The sequence below is a fragment of the Acipenser ruthenus genome, chromosome 4 (assembly GCF_902713425.1).
Source record: "Acipenser ruthenus chromosome 4, fAciRut3.2 maternal haplotype, whole genome shotgun sequence".
Taxonomy (NCBI): Eukaryota; Metazoa; Chordata; class Actinopteri; order Acipenseriformes; family Acipenseridae; genus Acipenser; species Acipenser ruthenus.
The window spans coordinates 49665901-49679893 of record NC_081192.1 but is presented as its reverse complement, the minus strand read 5'-3'; the positions used below and the strand labels follow the sequence as shown (position 1 = coordinate 49679893).

Sequence of the window (13993 nt, the reverse complement as noted above, 5' to 3'; positions counted from 1 at the left end):
CAAAAATAAGCTTTTAATTCAGCCAAGAAAAGGCAGCAGATTGTTATGTTACAATATCCACACTTTCAGAAATATGTGTGTATTTAGTTCCAGCTATTCATTTTACTCCCATGCATTCACTGTGTCCTTCCCATTACTAATTAAAACCTGCCACTTAAAGACTTCTTTTCTCCCTGCTTTGAAATCACCTTCATAAATCTTTTTTTTTTTTTTCAGCATGTATACAGCTACCAGCTAATACCATAACCTATAAGCCTCCCAACCGAGTAATCCTTTCAGCTGGGAGGATAGTTTGTGCTGTTTCCCTCCTCCCTCATCTTCTCATATCCCAGTCATACAATTTCAGTGTGAGGATGCTGGTATATATGTCTCAGTATACAGGACATGTGCAATACACTTTATTTTTATAGCGCCCTTAAAAGCAATCGTCTCAGAGTGCTTCACAGAACAAAGATAAATTCAACAAAAACAATAACATGTAGAAACAAAAACAGAAACAAGGAAAAGGAATCATAAAAATGCCTTTCTAAAAAAGTTTTTAAGCTAGATTTAAAAACACTCAAGGTTGCTAAATCCCTGATCTCTAACAGAATAGAGTTCCACAGTTTTGGGGCATAGCAACAGAAGGCCCTGTCGCCCATAGAGCACAGGCGAGCAGAAGGGACACACAACAGTCTAAGATCGGTGGAGTGGAGGTTGCGAGTGGGTGTGTACAAGGTTAAAAGATCTGACAAAGCAGAGCCAGCCCATGGAGAGCCTTGTAGGTCAGGAGAAGGATTTTAAAATCCACTCGAAACCTAACAGGCTGTCAATGCAAGGCCTCCAACACAGGTGTAATGTGATCCCTAGAGTGTGACCTAGACAAAATTCTAGCCGCAGAATTTTGAACATGTTGCAATTTGTTGTAAACGCTATTAAAGACACCAGTGAGCAGGGCATTACAATAATCAATCCTTGAGAAAACAAACACATGAACCAATTTTTCAGCCGCAGATACAGAGAGCATAGGTCGAAGCCTAGCTATATTTCTGAGGTGAAAAAAATGAAACCTTGACAGTATTCAACACATGCGGTTCAAAGTTTAACCCAGGATCAAAAATCACACCCACATTTTTCATTTTAGATCTGAACTCAAGTATGGTACCATCAACTGACAAATTTACAGCATTGGTTTTACGTACCTGATGGGAAGTACCTAACAGCATAACTTCGGTCTTATTACAATGTAGGTGTAAAAAAAAATTGTGACATCCAATTTTTTATATCAGAGATACAGGCAGTAGGAACAGAGGCAGCAGGATCAATATCAGGTTTAGAATGAATATAGATTTGAGTGTCATCTGCGTAAAAATAATAATTTAGGTCATGTGATCTTAATATGTGGCCGAGGTGAAACATATAAATACTAAAATACTAAATAATATATATACACACACGTTTCGGATAAAAGCCGTTCTTCAGTTGTGTAGAAAGATAAGTAAACACAGTGCTGTAAACTTGTTCTTTTTAAAATATTCTGTGGGTGATGTCATGATTTTGTCAGAATAGAATGTGCATTCCAAGAGGTTCCATTTCCTAGATTGAAAATAAACTCACATTCCCTTTGTTTACGAGCAGCACTTGTTTCATAGCACTGACTGATCTCACAGATGGAGATGTCTTCAGCAGTGTGATTATCGTTGTTGAAGTGCTGGGCTACTGGAAATGTAGTGTTAATGTATTTACAGGTAGTACATTGTGGTCTATTGCATGGAAGTGTGCCCTTTAAAAATTCCACAGAAGGACGAATCTTGCTGTGGGTCATATGTTCTCTTAGATTCTCGTCTCTTCTAATGATATCAGTGGGGGTCTTGAAAATACCTGCTTAGATGGGTCTTGCTATAACATTTTTATTATTATTATTATTTGTTTATTTGTCAGACGCCTTTATCCAAGGCGACTTACAGAGACTAGGGTGTGTGAACTATGCATCAGCATGCAGAGTCACTTACAATTACGTCTCACCCGAAAGACGGAGCACAAGGAGGTGAAGTGACTTGCTCAGGGTCGCACAGTGAGTCAGTGGCTGAGGTGGGATTTGAACCGGGGACCTCCGGGTTACAAGCCCTTTTCTTTAACCACTGGACCACACAGCCTCCTTTTAAAGTTTCTTTGCACGATTTTCTGTATTTCTCTGTTGGTTGGGTTATAAGTGAGGATCATAACAGTGTAATGAGCATAATTACTGCATGTCTAACGGTATTTCTACACACACTACATGCATTACCTAATAAAACCATTCACATCTAGGTTACACGATTCAGTTTATTTTTGTTGGGAAAATAAATATTTGAATCCCACTAAGGATTTAGTAAAGATGACATTGCACTAGCTAATCATTTCAGAAACTCACGACTTGATGTAATAATATAAGAAATCCCAATGTTTCCACAATAGTGAAAACAGCATGCTATTTAGTTCTGTGGTTATAGCCTGAGGTCCTGCTGCTGTCACAGCACTGTGTCAACAGAATCGCATATACATTAACATTAACAGGTTGTCTACACATGTACATACCAGTACTGGTATTGCATGCAACTAATATAAGAATGTACTATAGTTTTCAGATATACACCATGTATATATTTATGTAACATGGTCAGTATATGCAATACCCTGCTCTGTGCATTACTGAAAGGGTTAACAGCTGGCTCATAGACCTTCCCCGATTCCCTGTTGTGTTTTAATTTATCCGCTTTATGAACTGGAATTAGAGCAGCCAGCATGTTGTGCACAAGGTCCTTAGCCCAGATCTATTCCTCACCTGCTGAGCTGAGACAATTCCTCTCACCCATGGGGCCTTGCAGCCCTTTATGCTTCCTGCTCTGTAACCTTGGGATCCGGGCCATACACAATCCCTCATCTCTCGCAATCAGGCCTCACAGCATCGAGATTGTAGTGCTGGCCAACAGCCAAGCGTAAAAGCACTACACTTCAATCCCAGTGCTATGACTCAATCTACTTTGTTTTTATTTTTTTTTATTGAAAGCATGTACCTTAAAGGCAGCCCGGGAATTGTCTTTTTATATATTTGTTTTTAAAGCTTACCTTTCTCAGTTTGAGGGAGTTTCATGTGTGTTAGAAAAAGAAATGTTCTCTGTATAGCATAGCTTCTGGAAGTTCAAATCATTTCTAAAAATACAATACATGTTGTGTACTGGGAGTTTAACTCACGAAAAAAGAAAGAAACGCAATTCTTTTTTTTGTTTTGTTTTATGTATCCTTTTATAAAACAAAAGAGCAAGTAAATATTTCGTAACAGAAATTTAGACTATAGACGGACATCAAAATGGCTGATTTCTGTACTTGAAAAGGTTTGTGATAAATGAAAACTGTGTACTGTTAACCTGGATAAAAGATTTAAGTGGCTGCATTGTCGGTGAACATTCTCCATTAGGTTCACAGTTCTATTAAATTCTATCAAGTCTGCTTTGGAGCAATTATATCACTCCATCTACACCATTATGCCAGCTTCTGTGCCGCTTTTGATTACTGAAGCATAACTAAAGTGAATAATGTGGGTACAGCTAGGGAAACACACATTCATTCCCAACACAATCAGGGAAGCAGTTTTAATTAAACCTTATCAAGAGATGAATAATTCATAAGCTTAATACCCATTCCTTCAGAATCCATCCTCTTTTCAGCTTAGGCTGTTGTGCTCAATAATTAGTCTTTGTTTGTGAAATCCATTCATGTGGGTAACATGTCATTATGTAAAGGATAATGTACTCTTTTTTATGGGTTCCTATTATACAAAACAACTAATATCCTTGACACAGTAAATGGGTAAGACTAAATACCATAGGTGTGGTTCATTATTAATTGTATTTATTATTAAAATAAAAGGGATTTCCCCAAGTACCAAGTAAGTATAAGCAAAGTGAACTTATTCACACTGATTCAATGAAAATGAAAATTGTTAGCATGGAGACATGAAAAATACCCATATATTTTTTTCCTCCCCAAGATATTTGAAAAAAACTGTTGCATTTATAATATACAATACACTAATGTGAAGGGACAATACATTATCACGATATATGCAGGTTGAGATACAATATGTATCACATTACATCATATAGTCCTGATTGGCTACTTGTATAATGTATAATATAAGATTACATGGACATTTAATGATGAACCATTTTGTTAAAAGACAACAAATAAATGGGATAGGGCGAGTACTGTATGTATTCATACCAACTAAAAAACACACTTAATCTTTATTCAGGAACCATTTGGTGAATTACAATGAGCCATGTTGTGCTTCTGGTCCTTTATCTCCATACAAACAGTACATATCTCCATTATGATAATTATAAGGATGACATAAATAAATCATAATGCTTTCATAAAGTATTGTTACAATATTCAAGCACATCTAGGTTGCACGATTCAGTTTATTTTTGTTGGGAAAATAAATATTTGAATCCCACTAAGGATTTAGTAAAGATGACATTGCACTAGCTAATCATTTCAGAAACTCACGACTTGATGTAATAATATAAGAAATTCAATATTCAAGCACTTAAAAACAGAAAAGGCCCCACTACAATATGTATTTGTATATTTATTGCATTTGTTTTCCATTTGTATAGCATAATTTCCAGATTAAAAACAAACCAAAAAGTTTTTTGTGTGTGCCAATATTGAGTCTGAATCAGGAGGCCCCCCCCCCTCCCCCATTGCAGTGAAAGCACAGCGACATAGGGACAGTGTTGGCTCAATCTGTCAGGCATACCAGCTCAACAGTAGGGATCACGGCAGTAAATAGAGAGGCCCACAGCAGGCTGACCTTCCTGGTGGGAAGCAGAACTCTGCGCTGTGCCCGACAAGCTCGGCAACAAAGAAACATATTTAGACCCCCGAGAATTCTGACACGCTTCTCACAGGAAAAATGCCCCGAGAAAGAACTGGCTACTTCCAGCTGACAAAGTAGAGAAGAATAAATGTAAGCACTGAGGGTTATGCCTAGCAACAAAGAACTTAATATTATGAATACATTACTTAAATCCTGGTGGACCTGAAACTGTCCATGGGTTCATTAATACTGTAGTAATTTCTCTGTTTTAGAACCTACGGGCTCCTTTGGCTTTTTAAAGATAAGACATTATGAATTTTCAATTTTAAGATGTACATGCATGTGGCAATGTGCCCCGTCCCTGTGTGCATTTGTGTGTTGCGTGCGTATGTTAATGTTGGTGTATAGATTGGTACACGGGATATAAACGGGTCTGTGTTTCACGTGTATTTAAAAAGTGTAGATTTGTATTTAGGCACGAGGAGGGCACAAATCACTTCACGTGCTGGTTAAATGTAATATGTGAGCACGGGGTTGCACAGAATTAATTCACGTGCTGGGATTCAAGTGAATAATTAATTAGTAATTGAATCCCAGCACAACAGTATAAATAGGCACATTTTTAGTCACTCGTAGTTAGGTGTTCGGAAGAGGAGAACGGGTGAGAGAGAGAGGAGAGTTAAAATCATTAAAAGTAAAGTGTTTTGTTTGTACTCACCGTGTTTGTTCGTCTCCGTTTCACCTGTGTGTTAGTGTTTAGTCGTTTTGTATGTCTGTTTATTTTGGCGCAAGTGCCGTGTCCTGTGTTTTGTGTACCGTTTAAAACCTTTTATTTGTTAATAAACGCTGAGTGCAGCCATTGCACTCAGCTCATCACCACCGTCTGTCTGTGTGTTTGAATTCCTGTCTGGTCTGACGCAACCCACTCTGGCCGTCTTTGTGACAATGCATTATTACAAAAACACCTGTAGACTGAAACCAAGCTTTTGCCTTAAGTATATATGTTTTCATACTAACAGGCTAGGAAATGCCAACAAAACTATTGGGACTGTTGCTAATTTATTTTTACTTAAAAAAACTGCCACCTACATGTACAAAGGGATTTTTATATAGTATTTGTAAGTGTTTCAAAAGTCACTGTCATATCCGGTCTGTGGGTAATTATTGGACCTCAACAGGGATCGCTATGACACAAAGGTTTACACGATCATTCTCTTTCAAAATCTGTTTCTACCCACAAAGTTTCATTGCTTTACAGTGCATACGTTTGCCCCAGCATACTCATGAATTTGTCATATGACATTTGATCCACAATCATATAGCTTTGGTTCCAGGTCCTACACACTGACTCTACCACAAATTAGAGAATGTAGGAAAAATTTGATTAACTAATCCATTAGTCTTCAATGGCAGTGTTTACATGCAAGTTTTAATCGCGCTACTATACCGCATTCATGACCTGTCATGCACAAATGACGCATGATTGTGCTCGTTCCAAAAGTGCACAGCAAAACAAGTGTGTGACTTAAGTGTCCAAGCTTCCACCCCTCCTGACAGCAGCAACACCAGGTCTGCTGGACGGATGAGGAAACTCGTTCCTCCTCCAAATTATTGCGGACCTGGGGGTTATGGATGAACTGGATCGACCTCGCCAAAGAAATGCCACCATTTTCACCAGTATTACCGGTGCTCTGGCTGAACTTGGTATAAATAAAACGCTCCTGAAGGTACGAGATAAATTCAAGAAACTGAAATATATGTACCTGCAGGAGAGAAAACGCCTGCAGTCCTGCAGTCAAAGCTCGAGGTCCCAATTTCGGTTCTGGGAGGAAATGCACCGGTTAATGGGTGACCGGCCAGTGGCATCGGACCATTTGCTGGAATCCTCATCCTCCCAGACGTCCTGTGAAATACCAGCCCCATCAATACAATATGGTAATTGTGCCAGCCATCATTTACTTTTCTAAACTAAAATATGCTACCGCTGTAAAGTTAACTTGACGTTTGATATTTGTTTGATATTCGACTCAAGCTAACCCGACATGAATGAAAATGGCTGTATCTCGCCAACCACAGAAGCTAGAGTGCTCAAACCAACTTTAATTTAAAGGAGACCAATTGTGAATTGTTTCACAGTCTCTGTTTTACATGTGAATCCTAAGAATAATTTCTGGAAAATAATAACATACCGCGCATAGGCACACTTAGCCTCAGCCACGCGTAAAAGGGCTTTATCTCCCCAACCACAGTAGCTAGAGCGTCCAAACCAACTTTAATGTGAAGAAGACCAATTGTGAATTGTGAGCTCTCCTTTACATGTGAATCAAACAAATAAATTGTGAAAAACAATAACATACCGCATATACGCACACAGCCTACCTGACACGCGTAAAATGGCTTTATCCCCTCAACCACAGCAGCTACAGCGCTCAAACCAACTTTAATTTAAAGGATGCCAAATGTGAATCGTAAAACACAGTCTGTGTTTTACCTGTGAAGCCTAAGAATAATTTGTGAATACAATAACATCTCGCATATACACACCACCATCCCAGCGTCAATTAAAAGTGCTTGATATTCCCAACCACAGCAGCTAGCGTTTTCAAACCAGCTTTCATTTAAAGAAGACCAGTTGTGAATTGTTTCACAGCTTCTGTTTTACATGTGAATCCTAATAATAATTTGTGAAAAAACAAATGGTTGGGGATATCAAGCCATTTTACGCATGTCAGGCTAAATGTGTGCGCATATGCGATATGTTTTGTTTTTCACAACTTATATAAAGCTGTGCAACTATTCAGCAACAATCATGGAAAATCAGAAGGATCTCTGACTTCACAAGGGGAATAATAGTGGGTGCCCGTGTAACTAATGTGTCCATGGGGAAACTAAATGTTCACTGTATTGCCGTAACAGATCGAGCCTTCATACGTGTGCAATGTAAAGTGAGAAAAAACCGACATACTAGAGTGGCCCAAACCACAGAAATGTTCAACACCACTGGGAGTCACTGTAATTACCTAAATAGAGTAATCCATTTCTATTCTTTCTGCTTGTCAGAGCTCGGACTCCTTGGTTGATGAATATCCTTTGCAAAAGTCTGGAACAGTAAAAAGACAAAATGGATAATTTTGAGTTATGCTGCTCTGAAGGCCCATCTCAGTGAAAATAATAATGCATTTGGAGCAAACAAAACATTGTGTACTTCCCTCACAGTGAAGCTTTTTTTTTAACTTCAGCATTTATTTTTAGTACCGCACTAGGGATTTTTTACAGTGAAGTATAAATCCATAAAATTGGTTCCTTATTATTTTGTAAAAGAAAATCCTGGAAGTTATAAAATTGTGTATTAAATCTGCAATATCGGCCAATCAAATTCCATTTTACACCATAATGATTTTTTACTACATTCTTTGATATTTTAGCTTTCTGTGCCATTGAAAACAGAGCTTTTTGACTGTCAACTGTAGGCACACAATCACCCTCCCCTTTGAAACCCACCCAATGTCAAAGCCAAAAGGCATGCTACTGCTTCATTAAAATGGACATAATCAAGCTGTGTGCAGACATTTTAAAAAAGTGATTTTTTTTCCCCAAATGGTGTTTTTATTATATCTCTAGGTGTAACCAGAATACACAGCTGAGATGCCACATCTCATCTGCAGTGTGATCCTGTGAGTGAGTTCAAGAATCAATTGCTATTCGTAGTCCATATCATACATTGTCCAATGCAGCCAAGGCTTTAATTGTGAACAATCTGCAAAATGTGTCAAGTCTATCAAACTAGAAAACTAGAAAAATAAACATAAAAAGCAGCCCTGCAGTCATTCTATCCATGGACTAGATCAACCTCAGGCTAACACTGAGGCTTTTCAGACAGGACTCTTCAATAGCTTTCCTACCGCTCTTCATCCTTGAACAAAGCCGTGGCTGACAATGCTCAAATCTTCCTTCTTGGATTAACACCCTCCCCCCATCCCTTCTTTTGGAGGAAAAGTATGCAAATGGTGCTCTGAGTTCCCTGAAAACCTTTTCTCTGTCTACATCTCAAGCGACCCATCCCACTGGCTGACAGGGAGACCAGCCCTCCAATTCAATATTCTTCACAGCACTGACAGTTGGATCCTGGTTCTAAAGAGCTCATTTAGACATAATTAACTATTCCCTGCAAATTCCCTAAGGTATGGTAATTGTGCTAAAAGCTAACAACTGATGTATTCATGTCGGCTTTCTTCTAAACCTTTTTTTCTTTTCTTTTTTTATTCACCAAGAGCTCTCCTGCTTTTTCCCTTTTTGCTCCCTTCCTAGTAACATTTCAGGCAGTGTGGAGGAATGTAGGTTAGAATAGGCAAGTATAGGAACACTGCAGTGCAAACATTTCACACATGAGACAAGAGAGGACTTCCAGAAGTGTGGCATTAGTTATGTGAGCTGTACACACCCTGTAAAATGGGGTACTGGTTTAAAAAAGAAAATTAGTTACAGTGCTGATTTCCATAAAATAAATCAGAATTTAATCATCTTGAGACTTAAATACTGTGAACTGAGAATTTTCCAAGCTGCTCTGAAAATACTTTGCTCAATACAGAAGAGCCGTTTTCATGGAAAAGGGTCTGAAAGAATACATCCAGAATCACTGCTCATTAGACATACCCATAAGTTGTAAAAAGGGGTGTGTGGGTTGACATCTTTATTTTGAGCAAGCTGTATGCATTTATACATGTTTCTTGTGCAAGCTTTGTGTGAAATCAACCATCGTTATAATGTATATAAGGTGGATAACATGTTGATATTTCTGGCAAGTGTTGGGAAATAGTACTGTAGATTTTCCAAATATGCTTTCTTTCAGTAGCAGAAGAATGTATTCTATTAAACTGCTCAGATAAATGTCTGTAAGAATATTAGCAATTTTACACATAAAAAGAAAATAATTCCAATGCTTTAAACTGCTTCCAGTTCTGCTTCTGTTTAGAGAGTAGGCCATATGGCCGTGTCATGATTGAAAGGACTTCAGCCATCTTAGTGCTGATACATTTTTTTCTTACACATTTTCCCCACTCAGATTAGTTAACTTTTATTAATCATAGTTAGATTTAAAAAAAGAAAACAAAAAAACACTGGTTTCAGTCAACAAAATCTATTTTGGTATTACTTTGTCCAATAATATTTTAATGATGGTCAGATATCCATGTTGACAGGGGAAAACACTTTCATTTAAATCTATGTAGTTGATTAATATAAACTGTCTGCTTGGAATTAACTTGCTATTTTAGAGAAAATAATGTGTAACTACAAAGTGAACAAGCTTTCAATTTCTTTAAACATATTCACAGCTTCATTCGGTACTTTTTAGTACAGTCTGGATGGTTCTTATTACTTATACACATTAAAATGTCTTCATAAATACATACATCCCTAGCAACCCTTTAAAAACAAGCCCTTGTTAGAAATAATCCAGCTGGTTATAATATATACCAACACAAATTAAACCAGTTCCTCATTTTCATATGTATATATATTTTAATTGAACACCTAGATTAATGAAAACAAGATCTGTACAAATCTATAATTACTAAGAGAGACACGCATTCACAGAACTGCAAGAGCTCTGCAAGGAGATTATGCTAATTCACCTCATTCATAGTCAAGCCTCCTCCGCACATGTCAGGAGGATGGCATTTGTCCCCTCTAGTGATAAACAAATTATACATGAAATCAATTCCTTTTCACAATAATTTTCCCTATTGGGCATTATCTTTCCTCCCCTGCTCCCTCCAGTTAAGCTTGCTTCCGGTAACTTGCTAATGAGCTGGGGGACTCCAGTTTCTGAGGGGGCACCACCTGCCTCAAAGTCATGACACATCCCATTTCGAATGCTGCTAGCATTGTTCGACAGCTCCTGCTAACTAGCCTTCTTGACCTGCAGAAATAAGAACTCATCAGATCGAATCCTCTAACCTGTCAATCACCACCATAAAAGATCTTCACAGTCACTCCCCAGGCAAAAACGAAGGAAAAAGAGAGAGAGAAGGAAAGAGAGAGATTTAGAGAGACTGTGAGCGAGTGCGAGAGACAGAGAAACAGAGAGAGAGAGAGAGAGAGAGAGAGAGAGAGAGAGAGAGAGAGAGAGAGAGAGAGAGCTGCCTCTGCAGCTAGCTAATGAGAATTTCTTTCAGGCTCTGAAAGCTGCTGAAAACAGTAAAATGTGGAAAAAGTAAGGCACAAATAAAAGAATCTCTGTACTTTGGGTTCAGTCCATTCAAATGTAATTTTTGGAGCAACAAGCTTGAAATGTGCTGTTGAAACAAAACTGAACATAATTGAGAGGAACGGTAGTTCCTTGCGCCAGGTTATCAGCGAAGCGCGAGAACTGCCAGAGACTCGCTATACAGTAAGGATAGTTTACATGTTTTCAGGGTATTGGTGCAGCAGAAGTAAATCATCAGCCAAAAGCACCATTTCACTTTTAATTTGTAGTTCCTGACACTCTTAGGTGAAATGTAGAAAAAAAAACTTAATACCTGTGTGGCAAAGTGGTTAGCTGTGTGCCGGTGCAGGTGATCAATAAACAGACAGACAATTATAATCCAGGTGCAATGTTGTTTAATGGTTTTTTAAATCCAATGGCCTGATGGCAGTAAATAATAACAATGGTAATGAAGCAATACAGAGGCGTGTATTGCTTATTTGTAATCCGCAGGTTGGCCCCGAAATAATAACAGTCCAGTTTTTAGTTCACCCACACGTAACACATACACAAACACAAACACCCGTCCACAGTGCGTGCTCCAGTGCTCCAGTGCTCGTGGTGAATACCTTCCTTTAGTGTAAAACAAAAGTGCAGTGTTGTTGATCCGGGTTTAGTGCTGGCCTTTGGCGACCGCTCCGGATCGTGTTAGCCGTCCAAATAATTACAAACTATTAACGACAAATAAAAACAAACAAAACACTCACGTTTCACAATACAGGTTCTCCTTCTGGTCCTTTAATATAACCATTCACAAAGGAACATATCACATCACTACATCTCCTTTTTATAACGTCACCCATGACCCCTTGGTCAACGAGCGCATCCGCTCTTCCAATCCGTGGATGCCACGCCGTTCCCCGTCCGGGTCATTGAGTTTGTATACCATAGCTTTGCTCCCTTTCTAAATGGCCGACTTCCACCTAACCCTGGGAATAAACTGTTGTGTCATTTAGTCCAGGGTATTCTGTTCCCTTTATGCAGCTGCCTTGCAGGTTGGGAGAGAGATCTAACACCAAGAATTATTCGACCTCTGTCACAAGTCATACAGTTAGTGAAATAAGTCACCAAAGTAAGGTAAAAATGTCCTTCTCCTTTTTCTACCAACATATTTCTTTACAGAGCCCAGGCACTTTTATCCACACATATGTATATTACAGGACATCTGAGTTTAATGACAATTAACTTGTTCTGTCAACATGGAAATATACTAGGGAATGCACTTATTGTGACGCCTGTATCATTTATATTAAATGATTATTTGTTTTAAAATGCAACATTTGCATGCACATTTTTTTTAATAGAAATATAAAAAAAGGTCTGGTATTTGAATGAAACTATAACCTTCAGTTTGCAAGTGTGTTGTGTTATACTGTCAACATCAGTGCTGCACAATTAGTTGAGACAAGCAGTATTTTGAAAGATGAAGTCAACCAGCTGAGAATTCTCGGGACTTTGTTATATTTTGGCGATTTTTTTAGTTATCTTTCATCTTCATCATCATCATCATCATTCTGAGATTCTTGATCTCTGAAAAATGTTGGTTTCCTGTCAGTGTAACGCTCATTGTGGTCCCTATTGGCGCAAGGCAGTACGGTTCCTCTCAATACTGGTTGATGAGAGTAACGCTATTTGTGGTCCCCACTGGACAAAAAGGAATGTACATTTTTCTGAGAATTAGCTTTGCTGACGGATAGCCTATATATTTCGTAAAAGTAAAACATTAATAAATATTGAAATTCATGAATACATAAATCAATACATAGACATTTCTTTCTTTATCTATCTTGATATTTATTAATTCATTTTTCACAATCATATAAACACTGCCATTAAATACTGTATGGCAGTGTTTATTGAGCACTTGTATACTGAGCATCAAAAGAAACGTATCACTATTATGACACATTTATTTTCAGAAAAGAATAAGGTATGTAAATGATGGACATTGACAAAATGTTTTTGGTTTCTTTTTAATCACTTGATCATTCATCCTTGACCATGACATGCTTGAGTGACAACGACTGAAACATATGCACTTAATCACCTAATTAGTGAGACAGTTGATTGGATGTTGATCGGAGTGATTTCAGCTCTTGAACTGCAAGCTTGAATAAAAGCAATAAAGAAAATCACAGAAAAACACCAATATGCCACGTCTGTCAAGAGAGCAGCGACTTCGTGCAATCGGGATGTTGGAGGCTGGACTAGATCTTTGGTGCTCACAGCCAGCAATTTCAAACCTGGTGAGACGAATATAACCAGACACACTCTGTCAATGACAGGCCACGGAGACCAAGAGTCACAACACCTGCCCAAGATCGACAGATCATTATGCAGCATCTTCGTGATCGTTTTTGCACTGCCAGTCGAACAGCATCTGATACTGCAGGTCGTAACAATCCACGCATCATCAGTTCAACTGTAAGGCAGTTACACAGTCATCATTTACAGGCCAGATGACCAGCAGGGGTCCGGTGCTCAGCAATGTGCACCATCGCAACAAGATGAGGTGGTGCCAACAACACCTTAGGTGGACTCGCCTTCAGTGGAGCCAGGTCCTCTTCAGTGACGAATCGAGATTCTGCATAGACTGCCCTGATGGACATCAGCGAGCACGACGTAGACGCGGTGAACGATACGCTAATTGTTGTGTACGAGAGACCAATCGGTGGGGAGGTCCAAGTGTGATGGGATGGGCAGGAGTGTCTAGTCTAGTTACATGTATTGTAAGGGGAACAGGTCACGCCGTTACTTAGCATGGGAAGGGGGAGTGAGTGAATGAGTGGGGAGAACGTGTGCTGCTGTTTTCGGGGGATGCAGAGCATGGATGTGATTGGTTGATGAGTCGGACAGTGGCGGGAAACAATGGGAGGTTATATAATAAGGGGGTGCGACTGAGC

At 38.8% G+C, this 13993-nt stretch overlaps 1 protein-coding gene across 3 annotated transcripts in view; it reads right to left on the bottom strand.

The window, feature by feature from the left end:
* LOC117399581 (cyclin-dependent kinase 14-like) overlaps positions 1 to 13993 on the bottom strand; it is a 238798-nt gene that overhangs the window by 28540 nt on the left and 196265 nt on the right. The window contains exon 15 of one of the 3 annotated variants that reach the window (XR_009328479.1): positions 7864 to 7943. The exons of the other annotated variants lie outside the window; for them this stretch is intronic. The gene's annotated coding sequence lies outside the window, so the exon portion shown is untranslated. The remainder of the gene's footprint in view (positions 1 to 7863; positions 7944 to 13993) is intronic. 3 annotated transcript variants of the gene reach the window in all.